The 13638-nt window shown below is 35.6% G+C and overlaps 1 protein-coding gene across 1 annotated transcript in view; it reads right to left on the bottom strand.

Annotated features, from left to right (window-relative positions):
- Positions 1-13638, bottom strand: part of LRP1B (LDL receptor related protein 1B) — a 1456161-nt gene that overhangs the window by 815732 nt on the left and 626791 nt on the right. The gene's annotated exons all lie outside the window — the stretch shown is intronic.

Below are 13638 nucleotides of genomic sequence, written 5' to 3'. Positions count from 1 at the left end.
AGCTAAAAATCAGTGTTGCTTCTTTCCTTTTTTTTAATCATTTCTGTTAACATATCTAGGCAATTTAGTTAAATATGATGTGGAAGTGGAATTATCCAGATAATTGTTCTTTCGCTTCTTCTAATAGGAAAATAATTCTCATCTTTTGCTTAAACTTTAGATAAGGTTTTTCCAGTTATGTATTACACGCCTAGGTCCCCCAATTTTAATTAATAATTCCATAGGCACACCATATCCCTGAGAGTTCCTAAGGAGCTTCTACCAAATCCCAGGACTCCTTAGAAAGTAGCATGTAAACTGGTATAATCTTCATTTTTACAGTAGAGTAAACTGAGGCCTGGAAAATTTCTGTGATTTCCTCAAGGTAGCACATGGAGGAACAGAACTAGGACCACGGCAATGATTTTTTAAACATAAATCTAGCACCTTTTCTAATAGCCCACATTGACAAAAATCACTCTGCCCAACGAAGAATGGCAATTTCATATTACATACACACTCAGTTATTTCCATGTTCTTACCATGCATTGATCATCCTCTCTGATTTTCCTTTGGTTACATATTTTATGAGGTGGCCCATTTTCAGTACTGTAACTCATTTTGCTATTCCTTGATCACTTACATAACCTTGTTGGCTTATACACAACATTAAGCTGTCCATTCATGTTCATATCTCTGGTTCATATTTCTAACAGATTTTATTAAAATTTTACTTGATCCTTTTTCTAGATTATTACTAAAGATGACAAGCAAACCTAGGAATGACTAAAGTACATTTTCATTTATTATTGACCTTTTTTCAGCTATCCCTTTCCTATCTCCAAATAAATATAACTGAAGTAATTTCATCTATTTTATGAATAGAAAGATAACAAGATAACATGGTCCCTGTAGAATAAGAATTACGTATTTGTTTACTTCACTTTTTTCTTTTCTTTCTTTTCTTTTCTTTTCTTTTCTTTTCTTTTCTTTTTTTTTATATAATTCAAAGGAAACAGATTTTAGATGTGCTTGAATTTAAATGCTACTGATCTTGGAGATAGTTCTTTATGTTTTGTGTTACTTTTAGTGGGGTTTGTTTTAAAACACTTGTAATGTGATCTTTTAAAAATGTTTTTAAATCAAATCGTATCAGATACTAAAGGACAGATGGTAAGTAGTTTTAACTCCAAGCAATTTAATATAGAGTGAGAAAAAGGAAAGAGAATGAGAAAGGAATCACAGAAGAATTAAAGACTTACAAAATATCACGGTTTGATTTTATCATGAGACTAACATATTAGAGCACCTCACTGCTTTCTTTCCCCAGTTACATAGTGATTCTTTACTGTTAAGTATTGAACATGTGAACACATTTTAAACATCTGAGTATTAGGAGAAAAATTAGTTTAAAAGATAAAATTGAAGAAGAGTACTATAGTAGGGTTCCAAATAAGGGTGAAATAGGCTTATTCCAAAGGACAGATTTCTGTATATGTCAGTCTTAGAAATTCAAGCTGTTGGCTTTCAAGATGAATTAAGCTGAATTAATTAATTTGCTACGTCACTCCACCAATTAAACACACAAAAACATAAATAGCTAAACAAATGATAGTTTCTAAAATATACTAGTGTTTCTTGAATTAACTAATTTAAAAAGAAGTGCCTGGGCTCTTGTTCAACATACAGATTCCTATGTCATCTCCAAAGATAATAAGCCCATAACAGGCTTGGAAATAGTGCCAAGATAGTATTCTTTTTGATCAAGCTCCCCATATCAGACAAGTATAAGAAACACTGAGTCAATGGGTCAGTTCCTGGCATGGGACATATTTTTTTTTAATAATAATTTTTTATTATGTTAGTCACCATACAGTACATCCCTAGTTCCATGTAATGTTCCATGATTCATTACTTGCCCCTAACACCCAGTGCACCATGCAATACGTGCCCTCCTTAATACCCATCATTGGCCTATCCCAATCCCACACCCCCCATCCCCTCTGAAGCCCTCAGTTTGTTTCTGGCATGGGACATATTCTTGAGATATGTTATTTGCCTCTAAACCAGAATTTGGCTGTCACTATGGGTTTTTTATTTGTTTGTTTGTTTAGCTTTATTTTGTTTTATTTGAATGCAGAGCTAATATTTTATGTTAGAAATCAGAGTAAAGTTACCCCTGTGCATTGGAAAAGAAGTTGCAGGAAGAATTTCTGGGTGCTGAGCCCCATGAGTGGTGTTTAACCCTATACATTCATTTTCAACTTGTTATTTTCTTATGCTTTTGAAGTGCATCCCCTTCCTTCCTTCCTTCCTTCCTTCCTTCCTTCCTTCCTTCCTTCCTTCCTTCCTTCCTAAATTAACCTATAATGTATTATTGGTTTCAGGGGTACAGGTCTGTAATTCATCAGTCCTATATAATACCCACTGCTCATTATAACACATACCCTCCCCAATGTCTATCACCTAGTTACCCCATCCCTCCACCCCCTCCCCTCCAGCAATCCTCAGTTTGTTTCCTATGATTAAGAGTCTCCTATGGTTTGTCTCCCTCTCTGGTTTCATCTTATTTCATTTTTTCCTCTCTTCCCCTATGATTCTCTGCTTTGTTTCTTAAATTCCACATATCAGTGAGATCATATGATAATTGTTTTCTCTGATTGACTTATTTCACTTAGCATAATACCCTCTAGTTCCATCCACATCGTTGCAAATGTTAAGATTTCAATTTTTGATGGCTGCATAATAGTCCATCGTGTGTGTGTGTGTGTGTGTGTGTGTGTGTACAGCACATCTTCTTTTGATGGACATCTGGGCTTTTTCCATAGTAAGGCTATTGTGGACTGGCTATCACTATGTTTTAAAGTAAAAATAAGGTTCTGGTTTGAATTACAAAAATAAGTTCAGACTTTTCTTGAATGTATCATTCATAAAATTCATCTTTTTGTATGCCTTCCTTTCTGCATTAAGTTACTTGAGTGCAGGAAATAGACTGTTCTAGTTCAGTGCTCAACTCCCAACACAAAAGTCCAGAACCTGGTGATCCTTGATCAAAACTTTCTGCTAAATGAATGTATTAATTACTATATAGAGAAATGGTCTATAAATGGGAATATTTTAATGCATTCAGAAATAAATTTAAAGATTTGAGGATTCAAATACACTGAATGCAATTTGTATCAAATATTTTTCTCCCTGAAAGAGCTGCCAACTATTCCATAGCTAATGGGGGGAAAATACCCTCCTGATTTTTAGTTTTAGGTAGTTTCGATTATCATATCCCACTACCAAATAACTATGATCTCTTCTAGATGCACTCCCCCCAAAATCAGTTGACTTCTGAACAGGTATACAACTTGTTTCTTTTCCATGATTAATGACCTTTTTTAACTACCTTGTTAACATAATACATCATTCTTTTTCAAATAGTCAGCGCTGACTATTTTTGGTATAGCAATTCACATATCTGTTGAGCTCTCTCTAGGTCTATATGGAATATAATCAATAGAAATTTCCTAAATATCTCCTTTTCTGAGTGAAGAGATTGAAATAAGAAGCATATTTCACTAATCCAATTCTATGTGCTTAATAAAAATAATTTTAAAACTTACATTAAATGCACAGTGTGGCTCAAACTATCTTCTAAGTTTTTAAAATATGTGTTATTGAATTTTCACTCCCACAATAATCCAGTGAGATATTTATTACCTACATGTAAGAGATGAGGTATCTAAGTATCTCCATTTCTTTTCTCTTCTCTCTCTTAAAAAAAAATGTGTGTGAAATTCCTATATAGGAATTTATAAAAATTATAAATCTGAACAAATTAAGGTTAGAAATTTTCAAAACTCATACACAAAACATATCCTTAAGGTTCAAAGCAATATTAATAATCACAGTTGAGAAATGTCTATAGGGAATTCCGGAATTTTACATAGATGTAGTTAAAAAAAAAAAAAAAGCCTGCCTTCTCAGCAGATATCAAAGATTTCCATATTGCATGCTAACTGCTCAGGCGGTTAATTTGCACTAATCAGCTGGAGACAAAGGGAGAGAAAATTACAGTAACTTGATGAGTTAATTTTGTGTTTTAGAGTCATTGTCTTCCTAGGTTGCTAAATGCTCCATCTTTAACATAGTTTTGAGATATTACAGACGCCCTTGTCAAAACCAGGCAACACATTTGTGAACTATTAAAATCATCTGAAAGTTCTTTCACTCATTTGTTCTAAAAGAGAAACCGGGCCCTCTAAATTGAAAAAGAAAAACGCAGGCCTGAGGGCTTTTCCAAATCCCTCCAACAGACTTCTCCCCTTAGAGAGTCTTTCTATACATTTTATTTAGAGGTCTCTATGCATAATCTTTCAAAACGTTTGCTAGATATTCTAGGAGTTTTCAATTAAAAATAAGATGTCAGACATAGTCTCTTTATAAAGTGAGAGAGAAAAGTGTAGCTTCACACTGACACTTGAGAGATTATTTCATCCTCTTCCCAAAGGACTGAGTCAAGTATGCCATACCCATGAATATACTCTATCATAGTATAGTCATCTCAAGATGACTGCATCAAAGTACTTTAATTACAAAGGAAAAGTACACTGTCCTGGAGAAATCTAAAGCAATAAATCAAAAAGTAATTTATGCATACGCTGTTAAGATATTAAAGACCAAGAACAGCCTTCAACGTTAAACCCAAGAGACCTTTCATTATTTCTTTCAATGCGATTTAATACGAGAAAGCCATTAAGTCTCCACTATATATAAAGAACTGTGCTTACAAAGCAGGGCCTACTGGGATGAATACAGTATAGTCCTGGCCTAAGGAGGGTCTTACATATCAATTTCAACAAGCAAATGGACATCTATCAGACTGAAGATCCATAATAATCATAACTTTGTATTATGGAAAATAATCACTAGGAAATACTTTTCATGATATAGAGAGGAGGAAAGGTTACTTATTTAAAACAACAACAACAACAGGGAGGAAATACTCAATTATCTAGAAGTGTACTGCAACACTGGCACCTTTCACTTATTGCAGCTCTCCATAGACTAGTAGACTTTTAGAAAAACAGGAATTTAACTCTCTGAGGACAAGCAGATTCCACAATTGAAAATTTTAAAGAAATCAATACATGAAATAAAGCAGTTCATACCAAATACTGGCTTCTTGTAATGTAATCAAACCCTCAATGAAGAAAGTAGATTTTTCTTCATTTTTTTTCTGTTTTGAGGTTTTGGGGATGGGACTTTGGTCTATTCCTATTGAAAGTGAATCTGATGGCTATATACTACTCATACGGATCTTTGTATTTTTTTATTTTTCATGCCAGAGTTCACTGTAAATGAGTATTATTTTTAGGTTGAAATATATGAAATTGACCATGTTTGACCATTTTTAATGTACACAAAGGGCAATATTTCAACCCAACATTCCCTAACTTAAATACCATATATTATGATTATGTCTAATGGAAAATCTTTTGTGACATACTTTGTAAACTGAAAAGCTATATGGTTTAAATTAGGTAATGAGATAAAACTGGCATAAATTGTCATAATTATCTAAATATTTCTGTTGTTTTTACTTTTAGCTCTAAGTTTTATAATTTTATGATCCTAAAGTGGGCTCATCATTTTGCTCTTGGCTCTGAAATGAAAGAAATGTGAAACCAAGGCAACTCCTTCTTCAAACAGAGAATAACTGTTTTATTTTACTTTATTCATTCTGCTTCATTAGTCTAGGCTAAGCTCTGAGAATCCAGACAGGGCTTCAGAACAAGTAGTTATAATCAGAAAACATCAGATATTAATTAAGATGCCCCTTAATTAATTTCACATTATGGAGTCCACAATTATTATACACTGGAATTTTGACCTAATAGCTTTTAACAGACAGGAAAACATAATGTTAATTGCTTTATTGGGACTTTTTAAGGGTTAGCTTCTGAGTTAAACAATTTATATGTTTTAGAGAGCACAAGCCCTTGAAAGACAGAGTTGGTCTGGAATTAAATCCAAATAATGCTGTTTATCAGCTATGAGATATTGGCAAGGTATTAAGTCTTTGTAAATCTCAGCTTCTTCATCTGTGAAATGGAAAAATTAAGGGTTAAACTTCACAGGGTTATTGTCAGATTTAAAAGCAATAATCCAGAGGGAGTGTTAAACTATGCCCTGCTTAGGGACACCTGGGTGGCATAGTACGTTAAGTATCAGACTCTTGGTTTCGGCACAGGTCATGATTTCGGGTCCTGACATGGAGCCCCGGGGAGAGTCCCAGGGTGAGCCTCAAGGCAGGCTCCACACTCAGTGCAGAGTCTATTTAAGACTCTCTCCCTGTCTTTCTGTTCCCCCCCCCAACTCTCTCTCTCAAATACATGAATAAATCTTAAAAAAATAAACTAGGCTTTGTTTAAAAACATCTATAAATCCTATTATAAATTGGATATTTCAAAGATATCATAGTAGACCACAAGGGAAGGATTTATAGCATCATCACATCTAAATCTCTGCCTCGGAAAGGATTATATCACTCGACAACTTAGAATACAGTCAAAGAAAGTAAATACCTTAAAATATCTTAAAATAACACTTTCTTTGCTTTGCCACCAGATGGTGATTGTGTTTTCTTTAGTAACTTTTGAAGTGCCAGTTTTGGTTTTTTAAAAAGAATGTATGTAATATGTGCATGTAATTGATAGTTTCCTTAACTATTTCAAATGTTTTATCATCTCTGTATCTGGTTTCTAGTTAGATTAGTAACAGATATTCTGAATGTTTTTCTTGTGTATATATTTTAAAACTATGTTCTATAATAGTTTTTAACTATTACTCTCTCTACATAAGTTCTTTCATATAAACAATTACAACATACACCGATCAAATTTTGAATTACATTTTGTTCGTGAGGTATTCGTATACTTCTGTCTAAATACAATAATTAATCCTAAAACTACCTTCTTTACAAAAAATAATAGCTTCATTAGCCAATTAAAACATGTTCCAAACCAATAGTTTACTTGCATACTTCCAATTATTACATATTTTGGAGATTGGCAACTAACTACTTTTTCCTCACAATTTTCTAGCTTCCTTTTTACCTAAACTGCTTTTTGCTCTTCTCTACTTCCTTCTTAAATGTTTTCATTGGGGAGGAAGACTTCCGTCTGTTCTATGGTCCCTCTAGCTGGACTAAGAATCAAATTGACATGAGACAGATTAACAGGAGAAAATCAAATTTAATAGGTGTATGCACAGGGTGATGGGGTAGGGGGTGGCTTGGTGGGGCGTGGCGCAATCCACATAGACAAGAAATTCCACAGACAATGAGACAACATGAGGCTTACATGAGCTGAGAAAATGGGTAGGGGTCTGAGGATACAAAGAGGGAGAAAGCTCATTAGCAAGAAGGGGAAAGGAGATGTTTGGAAAAACAAGAATGTTTTATTAGGAAGATGAGCTCCTTTGGTTAAGGGGCCTCTGTTAATACTTCTCTTCCTGTTGCAGGCTCTCCTTTCCAGTATAAATTTAGGCAGTTATGGGGGAGGCAGAGAACCTTTCCTGCATCTGCCAGGGTTTTTTTGTTTTTTTTTTTTCTTCTTCTTTTTTTCTTTTTTATCACTTTCAACTCGAAATGGTCTTTATGCCAAAGTAGCACATTTTGGGGCAGCCCACCCTGGGCCCCTACCCCTACATTTTCCTATTTGAAATGAAGAAAAAGGAGGAGAAAAAGTTTGAGTAGGAAATGGATACATTTCTTAGGTATTTGGCAAGCTTGATGTGGCATGTCTCAGCTGGGATTAGTCATAAAAGTAATAGAGTAAATTCTTAGCTCTTTTCAGAAAGAAATGACAAAAATATCTTTTTTTTTAAACAGAAAATAACTGGAGGAGAGAAAATGAGAAAGGGAGATGGAGGGAGGCATGAAGGGACAGAAGGACACAGGGATAGAGAGGGAAAGCAATTAAAGCACATTTCTTCATTAGTTGATTTATTTTTCCATTTAAAGTCTGACTTTTTAGACATGAAACAAATTTTTCATAAAATATGAAATGAAAGTATCAATAGATGTGGTAGCAAAGAAAGAGCTAAACTGGTCAGTAAAATAAAATATAGCTTGGTGATCTCACCAAATTTAGGAACATGCATGCATTATTCTTGTCTGTATGATTCCTAAGGTCACTGATACGTGTTCATAAATGTCTCTTTTGCTTATTTCTTCTCTCCTCCATTCCCTTCCTTCTTCCTCCCTCCTTACCTGGGAAAATTATAATAGCTGAAAGCTTGTCTTCCTCCTCTCCCTTCGGGTGTATGAAATCTCAGGACAATTCTACAAAGCCTAACCCTTAGTTGGGAAGCACCACATTATCTCCGTCAGCTTCTTCGTGTATTTTGTGATTTGTAGATGCCACAATGATATACTGCCCACAAAAAGTGTAACAGAATGCTTTTAAGAAACTCAAACAAATATAAGACAGAATATACTATTTCTCTGTCCTTCAAGGTAACTAGCCTATTAATTTCTCTTCGTGGAGCTGTTCTGTGATAGTCCACTTTCCTCTCATTTTTATACCCAGTTTTATGGTTCCAAGGCCATCCTTTTCATTGCATTAAAACCTTACTTTGTGATAACACTCACCTATTTCTGTCCTTTTTAGTTTACCTAATGTCCCCAGTTTACCTAACTGTCACATTGTTTAGACTGGGATGAAGAAAACCTATTACATGATTGAACAGGTGACGGAGCAAATGAAAAAGACAGGAACGAACACCTGTAAGAATCAATTAAAAGGCACAAAATGATCCCATTCAACCTTATATTAAGCCACAGTTTTCCATATTTTGCAGAACATTTAAAAACAGCTCTGCTAATTTAATATATAGGGAAAGGACCCATGTTGTTTCTATTTTTATTGCTATACATATCTTCAAAAGGGTGGGGGCGAGGGATTGTCTACATATCTACAGTAAGATTACAAAATTAGCAATATCTGTTTTCCAGACCACTAATCTTTCACTTTCCCCTTTCCGAGTTCTAAGTCTAATGAGCTGGAAAAACAAAATATATTTGTCATGATCACCACCTAGATGCTTGAGAAAATAATAAAATTAAGGATATGGAAAGGAAAATGGGAAATTATTTTTTAAGGACTTAAATAGCAGTGAACGAATTACGTTTAAATCAAATTAGCTAGACAATGAGAAAGCATGAAAAACATTTGAATGCCCGGGCCAATAATCTTCTTTGGAGAAAACCGAATTAGCTTAAAGTTATGAAAAGGAATGAAAATACCTGAAGATTATATTATAAACAAAACACTGACCCCTTCAAACCAGCAAGATGCTAGCAACACCTGTTCAGAATTTAAGAGTCATGGTTCATTTCTCCTTCCTCTTCCTTGAAAATGTTAGAAATTAAGGCTAGGACATAGGCACAGTCACAGCAGTGCATAGATGATTAACAAGGAGAGGTGAGGCTATGCACGGGCAGATTATTCTAGAATGCTGAAATATTCCAGATGGAAAAAAGAACACAGAAGGAGAAGGAAGAAAGTGCACTTAAAAACTCATGGCTTACATTGCTAGTCATTGTTTTGTTCTTGGTTTATGTCTTCCTTTTTGTGGACATTCATTCTGCAGCCAGAATCGTGCTTTAACATATCTATCACTTCCTCCACTGACTTGTGCTTGCACAATGGGGCACACACTACCTTTCCTGATGAGTTCTAACTATGAACTGGCTGCAGTGTAACAACCCATGGATACTGTGTCCTGCATTGATATTGTGTCCAGCACATGGATATACCTATAAATAAGAGAACCCCATTCCGTGTATGTGGAGGAAAAATAGAAAAGTGGAGCTGGTTGAATACCGATGCATATATAGAAATGTTCTCTATGAACTTTACCACTGTTTAGGTCAGGTATCTACAAGAAGCTCAAGGTTCACAAACCTAGGCTCTAAGCCCATAAGGCTCCGCCCATACCATTTTTCTGACCCCATCTGAACCCAGGAAAACCCTCTACTGAGCCTTTAAAATGCAACGTCTGTCATCAATAAAATTCTTTGTGTTTTTAGCCTCCTAATGTTCCTTTCAGCATTTTCATTCTTCTTGAAACCTGATTCTCCCTTGAGGACACTGGCTCGCCTGAGCTTTTTCAGTTGATAGCTATTTTCTATCCACACCCTTCTCCTCCTTACTATTTGAGTCTGGAGGTTTTGAAGCTCACTGTATTTTCCAGGTAATTTTCCCTTCTCCATCCCTAAAATACCTACCCTTTGATCCTCAGTCCTCTGATGACATTATCCATTATCCTCATTGCAGTTCTTTCTCAACTCAGGTCAGGAATGTCCTTGAAATTTCTTATTCCTTCCTTACCAGTTCTCCAAAGTAACTCCTGCTTAATTCTTTATGATTTTAACACATACGAAGATGATTTTCCAATATACTAGTCTCTTGGATCCTTGACCTTTTCTCGTCAAATGATCGTGTTCTCCCCCATACCTCAATCAGCCACTCTCATCATTATAGTCTAAACCTGCCATTACCAAAATATGTGATATCCCATTCTATAAACATAATTTCTCATCCTTCCAGCTCACTTACTTTAGTACCTTATCCCACAAGCCTTCAACCCTTTAGATCATTAATCCATTTCCAACTGTCCTGCCCTTACCTCCCCAATGCCCTTTCTTCCTTTTATTACCAGTTTAAATCCTATGCCAATCATTTATTTACTCCACTGAATACACCCTCAACTTCTGTATCCGTTTGTGCTTCAATAGTGCAACTCTGTAACTGTACCCACACAGATGAATATGGTTGGAAGAAAAAGAAAAACCCCCAAATCATTCCAATTAGTATAGACTAGCAAAATATGCCACTCCAAATTATGCCACTTTGGCATAAGGATTGTTTTGAGCTGAAGGCTTTTAAGAAAAAACAGATACAAGGAAAATTCTGTACCTTCCCCCTATTTGCCTAGAACCAGGAGATAAATGTGCAAATGCATCTTCCTTCCCCTCTCTACCAGGAAGGACAAACTTTAATCACAGGAGACTTTAGGCCTTTATCAGCCTGGGAGAGACAGCACCAGAGGACTCCACATAATAAACTTTACTAACTAGCTCTTATCTTGCATTAGTTACCATATATTTGTCTTCCCACAATATGCTACCTCTGAGACTCAAAGGCTTTTTCCTTTGGCTTATCCCTTCTCTAAAAATGCATTGTTCTATTGCTAAAATGTTATATAAACCCAAATTTTAACTAATCCTCACTCATCCCCGAGTTCGTCTCATGTATATAAGAAGTTAATAAACTTCTGTTTTTCTCTTGTTAATATGTCTTTTGTTACAGAGCCCCAGGCAAACACCTTTAAGGGTAGAAGGAAAAATATATATCTTTTTCCTTCCTAATAGTCTCATTTTACATTTTTGATCATAATCTTAGGAATCACAGCAATTACATTTGTCTGGTTACTCTCTCTTACTCTTGTGGATCAGTGCTATTCAAAACATGGCTACTGGCCAATAGACAGTGCATGTTTGCTACCAGTCTACAGATATGTAGTGGAGTTAAAAGAAAACATTTGGGATATTTTGTAGCAATTTTGTCATCAGCTAGACCGCAAGACCTGACCTTTACCGCCCACCTGCTTGTACTCACTGACCTTTGTCTCACATTTTTCCTTAGGCTGTTCTTTCTAGCTTATCTCTTAACTCAGGCAGATGGAAACCAAAACTGCCCCTCGCCCTTTGAGTGAAAGCAAATGCCTTGACAGACCAGCCAGCCCAGACCACCCAGACCAGTTTGAGCTTAACCCCTGACTGATGCCTGCACAGAAGGACCATGGAGTGACCTCTAGAATGGCGGATGAGCACTTTTACCCCTTTACAAAACTAAAATCTCCGCCCAAGGAGGAGCACCAGCCTCATTTACATAATACGGAATGTACGTATTGACATGTTTCCTTAGGGCACATGCACGACCTTATTACGTCCACCTCTACATACAGTGACAAGGCTTCCCTATCCAAATATTCACCCTAACCCTAAATAAAAGGATTCCCTCCCTTGGGGAGTTGGCTTTGGAAGTCATTCCCTGTGATCTCATTTGCTGCAAATAAAGTTTTCATTGTAGGACAACTCAACCTAGTGTAACAGTACCTTATTCACCAAGGAGTGGACTCATGTTGGTTTGGTTAAAATTTGACCTGGTAATTTTATATCTGGGGAATATTTTTTTAATTGGATTTGTATTTTATGTCTCTTTACATTTTAATTTTTTAAGTAATTTTCAAAAGTGTTCTATCATGTATTAGAAATCAAAACAAACAAAAAAAGAATCTAGTCCTTTATCACAGAAAATTCGAAATATACTACCTCAGATTTCTATTTGATACCTCTCTGTCTCAAACCTCTATTTTTTCACTTCCTATACTTGCTCCAGTTTTCTATTTTTACAAAGTAAATAGAAGAAATTCGAAGTAAATTTCCATCACCACCTGACCTACTCATCTACCTGTGTCTGTATTCACATAGTTTACTCTTGTGTTATCATGCTTGAACCGTCTATCACTAGTAGATACAACTCGCCCGTTGCACACAGGAACCCCTATCTTCTGTTCTGCTCTCAGACATGGCTCCAGCAGGACTTCTAATTCTTGCCTGTATCATTAAAGCATTCACAGGATTTTTCCTACCAGTGTGTCCATGTACCACTATTTCTTCACCTTAAAAAAAATAGTAAGTTCTTTTTACTCCATTTTTTTTTTCCCAGCTGCCACTTTATTTCTCTCCTTTCTTCTCCTTCCCCATTATGGCAATAATCCACAAAATGGTTCTTTGAATTTATTGTCAACAATTTCTCCTCTCATTCATGCTTTCTTGATGCCATTCCATTCAGGCCCCACCTAATCTGTCCCCCAAATTTATGTTTCTGATCTCTTTCTTTTCTCTCCCTTATTTACTCAGGGCCAACCACCCTGTGCTCCCATGCTGTTCCTCAAAAATGCCAAGTTTCTCCTGGTTTCAGAACCTTAGATTTATTTTTTTGTCTTGACTGTTCTTGATAGCTGCATTGCTAGCTCCTTCTTTTCCTTCAGTTCTTAACTCAGAGATCACTTTGTCATTGAGGGCCTAGCTTAAACCTACAGCACCCCTTCAAACACACTCCTTCCCCCTACACAAAATTATATTTCCCGTAACGATCAGCACTTTCTTTCATATTACATAATTACTGTTTTTGTTGCTGCTGCTGCTGCTGTTATTGTTCTGTGGGTGTTACTAGTATTATCATCACCACCATCATTATCATTATCTGCATCCTCTCCTTTCAGAATGTAAAGTCCATAAGGCAAGAAATTATTTGTTGTATTCATTGCACATACACAGCAGCTATTTGAAGGAAAAATATGAAGCAAAACAGGACTACAAGCAATCTATCTAAACATAATAAAGATGCCTTAACAAAATACAATAGCCAACAGTATATATTGATGAACAAAACTGACTTCTATTAAAATCAAGAATTAAACAAGGATGCCTGTTATCACTACAAAGATAACAATGTTCTATTATTTCTAATTACCTCAGTAAGTGCCTTAAAGTATAAATATTGAAAAAGAAGACATAAAAATATGTTTATATGC

The sequence above is a fragment of the Ursus maritimus genome, unplaced genomic scaffold (assembly GCF_017311325.1).
Source record: "Ursus maritimus isolate PB19 unplaced genomic scaffold, ASM1731132v1 scaffold_1, whole genome shotgun sequence".
In the NCBI taxonomy this organism is placed as follows: Eukaryota; Metazoa; Chordata; class Mammalia; order Carnivora; family Ursidae; genus Ursus; species Ursus maritimus.
This window is presented reverse-complemented; position numbering and strand designations above follow the sequence as displayed.